Source organism: Notechis scutatus, chromosome 2 (genome assembly GCF_049901735.1).
Source record: "Notechis scutatus isolate UNSWTSFEM ecotype Mainland chromosome 2, rNotScu1.2, whole genome shotgun sequence".
Taxonomy (NCBI): domain Eukaryota; kingdom Metazoa; phylum Chordata; class Lepidosauria; order Squamata; family Elapidae; genus Notechis; species Notechis scutatus.
In genome coordinates, this window is record NC_142010.1 from 13,920,578 (window position 1) to 13,928,867 (window position 8,290).

The 8,290-nt window shown below is 48.1% G+C and overlaps 1 pseudogene across 1 annotated transcript in view; it reads right to left on the minus strand.

The window, feature by feature from the left end:
- Window positions 1-8,290, minus strand: part of LOC113427945 (DLA class II histocompatibility antigen, DR-1 beta chain-like) — a 318,237-nt pseudogene that overhangs the window by 83,156 nt on the left and 226,791 nt on the right. The window contains exons 5-6 of the transcript XR_015747155.1: window positions 6,438-6,715; window positions 6,177-6,290 (exon numbers count right to left, since the gene is read on the minus strand). The product of XR_015747155.1 is annotated as a DLA class II histocompatibility antigen, DR-1 beta chain-like (transcript). The remainder of the gene's footprint in view (window positions 1-6,176; window positions 6,291-6,437; window positions 6,716-8,290) is intronic.

The following is an 8,290-nucleotide window of genomic DNA, read 5'->3' on the forward strand; positions in this document are numbered from 1 at the left end:
GCAGTTTGGTTATTTCTTATCTATAAAGTGCAACTCCACCTCCACCTCTTTCATTAGGTCCGTTTCTATATTTATTTAAAGGAATGGACAGAAAAGAGAAATCTTCTTTGTGGAAATCCCTGATATATTGAAAGATGCCCCCATGTCTCCCCTCATCCTTCTTTTCCTCAGAGCAGACACACTCAGTTCCAGCAACCATTTTAAAAATATCTTTTAGCCTCCATCTTCGTTGCTCTTCTCTGCAGTCTTTCTAGAGTCTCAAGACCTTATTTGTTGGGAAAAGAAAGAAAGGGAAAAGGTGGAGAAAAGCTACAACGTTTTGAAATTAAATGGAAAAAAGGAATTTTTTATGGATAATGGATAAAGTATAATTTTATTTTTTTAAAAAAAAAAGATTTTGCAAGGTACATAAGATGAGATGGTAGTATTGCAATGGTTTAAGAGTTGATAAGAGATTAAAATGTTAAAATGTTTAAAAATGATTGGTTTTAAAACTTAATAATAGGAGGGGTTTAGAATATTGTTTTAATTAAAGAGTTTAATAAAATTATGGTATTGATGTTATTATAAAATTTTTATTATAGTATTTCTTTTTAATATTTGGATTTATTCTCTAATTATGCACTTAATTGTGTTGGATGTATTAGTTAGATAGAATGTACCAAGCAAAATCTGATTGGGTATTAGATATTATTTTAAAGATTAATTTGATTAACTTAGGGGGGAGATAGAAAGGCATCATACTCTGATTAATGATTTCAGGAGAAACTGATTTTCTTTTTTTTCATAAGGGATGAGACAAAGGGATGATAAAAAATGGACAAAAGATACAAATATAATGATTTAAACTAAGATGATTAATTAAGGTAGAATTAAGAAGTGTGAAATATGTGGAGAAGTCAATATAGAAGGCTTAGAATGGTAAATAAAATAAGTAATGATATGTAAGATGAGCATAAATATAATTGAAGTCCATGAAGAGAGAGACACCTGGGTCCAAGTTACTTTCCAAAAAGATTTTTTTTATGTTTTGTGTGTTGTGTGTATATGTCTTTTTTGGGGGGAGAATTGGTAAAAACTTGTAGAAATATAGAATGAGAATAATGGTAACTAAGTCAGAAAGAAACAGATGAAATAATAATAATGATATTGAATAAGAGTAAAGAGAAGTAAAGAGAAATTGAATAAGAGGTTTTGGTATATTATATGGAAATGGTTTAAAACAGAATCATAATTTATCTGACTTGTTAAATTTACAAGGGAAAAAGGTTTAAACATGTAATGAATAATGATAATTTGTGTGTTTTAAAAATTAATAAAACTTGTCTTAAAAAAAAAAAGACCTTATTTGTTTAATTATACCAAACACAAAGAAAAATAGAAATAGGAAATTAAGGGAAGGAGAAAGGGGAAAAGAAAGTCTGAGTTACAAGAGAAAAAAGGGGGGAAAAGATGTTGACTTATTTTTACCACAGTGCAAGATTAAAAAAAAAAAAAAAAACCATTCCAGCCTGACAATTCAATCTAATGGACAAAAGCAAAGTAATTTTGGGTCTTTTTCTGTTGAACCCTTTAAATGTGAAAACATCCCATTTAATGGCTGGAGAAGGAAAGCGCACAAAGGTCCCAAACACCCCGAAGGAGGGCGGGCTCCCGCCTGAGGGGATCTGCACTCTGATTGGTTGCTGTGGGTGAAGGGGGCGTTTCCCTTTTCCCCCGCCTTTTCTCTGGGCTGCTTGAGTTTTACCTCAGGATGTTCCTGAGGCGTCTTTCAAGGAGGCGAATCGCCTTTTTCTCCCCTGAAGCGAAGCGACGCCTTTCCCTGGTTTAGCTGAGGGTTTTCCGGGGCTTCCCTTCGGATTGGGGTGTGTGTGGCCCCCAACTTCTCATTGGCTGCGGGGCTGCGTCTTCCCCACTTATCATCCAGCGCGGCAGCTGTTCCCACAGCACAATCTTCACATTTAATGAACACGTTTGTGTTCGTGCGTGCGCGCGTGTGTCAGGAGGAAGATACGTTTTTCTCTGACTTGAGCTGGGAGGGGCCAGAACGGGCTGAAACACCAATGGAATTTATCCCCGGTGCAGCGTCATCAATCTTCGGGCAGAGTCCTTTGTGAGTTCACCTGAAGGAGGAGAGCGTTCGGAGGCAGAGAACGAAGCTGAAAGTGGGAGAGGGGGATCCCTTCAGTCTTGGGGGGAGGGGCACAGCTCAAGGGGGGTTCATGCCAGCCCCAGAAGGGACCCTCCACTTTCTTTGGTCTCTTCAGGATTGTCATCTAGAGTTTCCTCTGTGGGCATGGAGGGGTGGACTAGATGTCCGTTCAGGTCCCCAAACTCTCCCCGTCAGGAAGTGAATCTCTCCTTGGCCAGGTTCCTTGCTTTCTTTCTCCTCCTGCCTTCTGGAGCTTTGGGAGAATAGATTGACAGGGAGGGTCCCTCCCCCTCTTATCCCCTCCCCCATTCAGATCCACAACCGCCCTTCTTGAACCAGAATTGACCTTCCATTTGCGGTGGGTCAGAAAACCCCTCCGCGCTGGGGGTGAAACCGGCCCTCCGGCAGCCCCCTTGCCAGGAAGGGAGCCAAAGGGAGGAGCTTTGGGAGGGCGGGGAGGGCAGTGACCCTATGTGATTGGGGGAGGGGCGCTCCCACCAGGTTTGTGTTTGTGTGTGAAGGCGCTCGAGGGCTCCCCAGTCAACCGGTCAAGAGAGCTCCAATTCCTCGCTGGCTGTGGGGCTGCGCCTCCCCTTCCCTCAACTACCGCAGCCCCACTCCATGGCGGATTGGGGGGTGGGAGGCAAAAGGAATCCAACACTCCCCTCCAGGGCTGGCATGAAGCCCCCCCTTGAGCCGCAGCCCCCCAAGACTGAAAAGACCCCCCTCCCACTTTCTCGCTTCTCTCTCTGCGCTGAACTATCTTCTCTTGCGCTGAACTCAAGGGAGACTCTGCCAGAGACCGATGACGCTGCAGAAGGGAGGATTCTCATTGGTCCTTCTGCCTGGGAGCTGTGGGGAGAGCTGGACCAGAACCGGGCAGAAGGTCCTGCAGGAGGGAACCGTCCTCCCTTCAGAAGTTCCACCCTGGAGCTCCATCCAATACCAGGAGGCTGAGGGTCCCCGAGAACTTTGCAGCCGACTCCATGACTTGTGCAGGCGATGGCTGAGTCCAGGAAAGCATAGCAAAGCCCAGATGCTGGACCTGGTGGTTCTGGAGCGGCTCTTGGCTCTCCTGCCCCCAGAGATGGAGGGCTGGGTGCGGGAGTGTGGAGCAGAGAGCAGCTCCCAGGCGGTGGCCCTTGCTGAAGGCTTCCTCCTGAGCCAGGCAGAGGAGCAGAGGAGCAGCTCCAGTGGCAGGTGGGAGACTTTAGGGAGCTTGGAAGGGAATAAATAAGAGTGTTTGAATGCTTCACCCCTCCTTCCCAAACTTCTTCCGTGTTCATAATATGAGCCAATTCTCCAGTTCTTGTAGGCGCCTCTGTGGCGCAGTGCTCAAGAGTGCACTACTGCAAGCTGCTTCTGCAGCCAGCTGCCTACAGTTTGGCAATTCAAACCCCACCAGGCTCAAGGTTGACTTTCCATCCTTCCGAGGTGGGTAAAATGAGGACCCAAATTGTTGGGGCAATATGCTGATTGGAGGGGGTGTCTGTGGGCGACCCCCCCCCCAACTTCTCACTGGCTGCGGGGCTGCCCCTACCCCCCTTGTCATCCAGTGCAGTGGCTCTTCCCGAATCTACCCATGAAATGAACACGTGTGTGTGTGTTTGCTTGTGTGAGAGGAGGAAACTTTCTCGGACTTTTAACCAATGCGAATCCTTCCTTCTGGAGCGTCATCTGTCTCCAGGCAGAGTCTCCCCGGTGGAAGAGAGAAGCGGAGAAAGTGGGCGGCTGGGGATCTTTTCAGTCTTGGGGGCTGCATTCTAGGGGTCTTTCATGCCAGCTCCGGAGTGGAGGATGGACTTCCTTTGCGCCCCCCCATGATTCTCATCCCGTCTCCCTTTCTCTGAGCCCCTGGAGGGGCGGACTAGATGCCCTTTGAGTACCCACAGTGCCCAGAGACTCCAGACGGGCAAAGAGGAGCCAGAGCTCGAGGGGTCCTTCGGGCTCCCCCCTCGCTCTGGGAGGAGGAGAAGCCCCCCAACCAGCCAGGACTTGGGGGTCCCACACTCCCCCCAACTTGAAGGGAAGCCAGGAAAACCCCCGGCTGAGAGTCCCTGCGGGAAGAGGCGGAGAGGATCTGCTGGGATCCCTCCGAATCCAGCCGGATCCCCTCCCCAGCCCGCCCCCCCCTTCACGGGGGGGGGATTTCCAGAGGGATCTCTCGGCTTTACAGGAGAAAGCGGCGTTTTCCGTCCTTGCAACCCGCGTCTCTCTCGCTGGGAGAGCCCCTTCCGAGGCCACCTCAGCCCCCCCGGGGGAAGGCATCTCCCCCTTTCTTTCTGGGGTCGGGATCCCCCTTGCAAAACAGCCCCGGATGGAGATCCCGGAACACCGTCTGGCCGCCTCTCCTTTTTTCCAGCAATTGCAACATCCCGCCATCATTTCCAAGTCCAACAATCGATAGTTTCAGCAGACAAAATATGCAAAAAACTTTCATTTGGGGGGGAAATGGCCGATATAAAAATACGGACATAGAAATGGAACTTTTTTCCGTTAGACATTTGCGGATCTGGGCGATGGAATAGGAAGCGCTGCTAAAACAAGGGTCCTTTTTTCCAATGGTTTTTCTTCCTGATTTCTTTATTATTATTTTATCATGGTGTAAAACAGAAAAAATAAAGCATGTGAGGAAAGGAGAAAGGGAAGGGAAGGAAAGCGTAGAAGTGTGGGAGAAAGGAGGGGGGGGGGAGGAAAAGGTTTTTCAGCGCAGTAAAGTGAAATTACAGCCTCAGCTTTTTACTTCTATTATATATTCTTACTAAATTTATTATATGTCTATTTTTTTTAAAAAAAAAAAAACCTAAGTTAATCAGCAAATCCCAGTTGAGACTTCATTTTTTTCTGCCTCAAGCACAAAGTCCAGAAATGGTTTCCAGGTAGAAATACAGCTGCATCTCTTCTTCTCTCAGATGGAAACTAATTTTTCCATCACTTTTTCCCCCTCCATCCTGCTTCCATCCTGGGGATGGAGGGATCTTTCCATGTTTGCCTATCAGGAACTCTGGGATCTTTCTGGATCTGGCTGGGATCTTTCTGGATCTGCTGGCCTCCAGCCTTGGCTGGGCTCCAGGTGGATTTGGGGGAAGTGGCTGCCAGGTGGAGGGTTGCAGCCATAGCTCTGAATGGAGGTCTCTGCTGAGCAGGAGAGACTGGGGGAAGGGGGCTGGAGGGACAAGCAGTCCCGGAGTCCCTGGGGGCAGTCTAGATGGTCTCCATACCTTCCCTCTCCCCCCAAATGACAAGGGGACCCTGAAAGGAAGCTGGGGTGAGGGTCTCAGCAGGAGAAGGTTCAGGCTGCCAGTTCTCCTCCTCCGTCTTAATTAGGGGGTTAATCAAGAGAGGGGCTCCCTCCCTCCTCCCTCCCTGCAGATGTTCCAGATGAAGAAAGAAGGTGGAGCTAGAATGGGGGTGGCACAAAAGGAGTGATGGGGTTGTCACTTGGGCAAAAATTGTGTGAAATGTCACAAGAAAAAGAGGGGGGTCAGGAAGAACAGCCCACAACCTTGGGGTGCTCTTTCCCCTGGGGAGGAATGGCCCCCACCTTCCCTTCCCTTTTGCAATTTTCCAAAAACTTGGAAGAACCCTGGGCGAGATTTTAGTTTTCGTGTGTGTTTTTGGTTTTTGATTGCAATGTAAATTTTCAAAAATTTGCTGTATCCTCAGCAAGGAGGTTTTGTTCAGGCACATTTAAAGAATTTTAAATCCACCTGTAACTTGGGGGCGGGGGATTCAGATTGGGGGGAAGAAGAGAAACTCACCTGTGGGAGGTTGGATGGGCATTGCTGGAAGGAGAAAAAGAGCCAATTGAGACCCTTCATGGGCTGGAGGACTCAGGGGGTCTCCCTCCCCATCGATGGCCCATAATAGGTTGCAGGATCTTCCCTTAATAACCCCTCCAAGAACAGAAGTTCCCAACTATACTCCCTCAAGGGGACCCTCTTGGCCACCTGCTGAGCTCGATGAGAGTCCTCCCCTAGATGGTCCCCTCCCCCCAACCCCTTCTCCAGCCCCCCAAATTCACCTTTCTTGCTCTTCAGATAGGAGAAGAGCCGCACAGCCAGGAAGGCCGCTCCTATCATGGCCCCCATGATCCCCATCCAGAGTTTGCTCCTGGCACATCTGGAGGAACAGGGCTATGGGGAAAGAGAAGGAGCCTCACCTGAGCAGGAGGATCAGGCCCACCTTCCCCCAGGAGGGTCCATTCTGGCTCTCCCCACAGGGAGGGTCTCTCCCCCTTCTCAGAGCAAGGTGGGATCCCCAGAGCAGGAGGGGAGGGGCTTACCCCACTGGACAGTGATGGGGGCCTCCAGGCTGGCGTACCCCACCTGGAAAGCATAGAGGTCCCCCGCTGGGGCTGGGTCTCCAGCATCACCTGGAGCTGGTAGGTCCAGTCTCTGTTCTGGAGCTTCTCCCCAAAGGTGATGCCTTCCTCCAGTTGCCCGTTCTTCAGCCACTGGACCTTGATCTCCACGGGGTAAAAGCCCGTGGTAGTGCAGAGGAGGATGGTGTTGGGGGAAGCGGGGTCCATTTTGGTGGGGGAGATGGTGACAGCGGGCTTGGCTGGAGGGAAGGAAGAGAAGGAGGCACATGAGGTGCACAGGAGGGCCCAGAACAGGAGACCAAGTTGGTTAGTTCAGGCCAGGATCCCTTTTCACTCCTTAACATATTCTGTCTTTTGAGTGTCTATGGAGATTCTCAGTCATTCAGGTCCTGGTTGTCCCAAAGGTGTTTTTTCAAAAGGCAAATAGACTTTGTTTTTCCTTGAGAACATTTCGCTTCTCATCCAAGAAGTTTTCTTCAGTTCTGTCTTTCTCAACTGAAGTTTTCTGAATGAGAAGCAAAATGAAGAACGGTTACAGGAACTGGGCTTGGCTAGTCTAGTGAAGAGAAGGACCAAGGGAGCAGTCTTCCAATATTTGAGGGGCTGCCACGGAGAGGAGGGGGGGTCAAGCTATTTTCTAATGCTCCTGTAGGCCACACAAGGAATAATTCCACTACCAATTAACTATCAACTAAAGTAAACAGTAGATAGTAACATAGCATCAAGCAATGCAACAATGAGGTAGATGCAAAGCTTGAAGTTCAATCTTTGAGTTCAGCCTTTCTCCACAGCAACACTAGGTCAGTGAGGGGTCTGGTGTAGATTCGTGGTGAAAGTCTGTGGGTCGCAGGAAGAATCTTGCGACCTCACTATCTGGACCTTGACTTGGCAGACTAGTCCATCAGAACTGGGTAGGACTTGATGCACAAGTCCCATGGGCCAAGAGTCCCGATGCACATCCTTGTCCTTTAACAAGACAAGGTCCCCTTCTTCAAGATTCAGTTCTTTGGTCTTCCATTTATGGTGGTCTGGTAGGGTAGACAGGTATTCTTGCTTCCAACAGTTCCAGAAGGTGTCGGAAAGCCGTTGGACTTGTCTCCATTGTTGCTTGTACAAGTCCTTAGAATCAAAGTTCCCTAACGGTATGGGCCAGTCACCTGTCTTCTGAATTAGCAAGGTGGCTGGAGTGAGAATAGCTGGATTCTCAGGATCTGAGGAAACTGGAACTAAAAGTCAGCCGTTGATGGGAGCTACTACTTCTGCCATCAGGGTGGTTAGGTCTCATGCGTCAGCATAGATGTCTTCATCAACATGGAATCCAGGATTCTGCAAGCTATGCCTATCATGCATTCCCATGCTCCTCCCATGTGGGATACATGGGGAGGATTAGGCAAAGGAAACTTTATGGCACCTAACTTTGTTTCCTCTTTGTTTTAAGGCACCAGTAAGGATCACTGAGTCTCTTTCAATTGCTAATACATTCACTCAGGTCTTTGCAAAGAGATTGAAGGCATTGCTCTTTTTTTTTTCTTCAGTTAAAAAAAAAAATTCGAGGAGATGCCCGGAGACAGAGATAGAAGAGATGCAATCATCTATTTGCTTAATGGATCCTCTTCTCGGATCCTCTTCTCTCGTCTTGCCCATAGAGGGATTTAATGACTCTTCCCTGTATCTTCTAAGCAACAAATTTCTTGTTACTGATTGAAGAGGAAATCAGAAACCGCATCTTTTCACTTTCCTGCCTCTAATTTTCTGGCTGAATATAGAGACAGGCAGTTCAACAATAGAAAGGCTTCCATACAAAGTTACTTTAT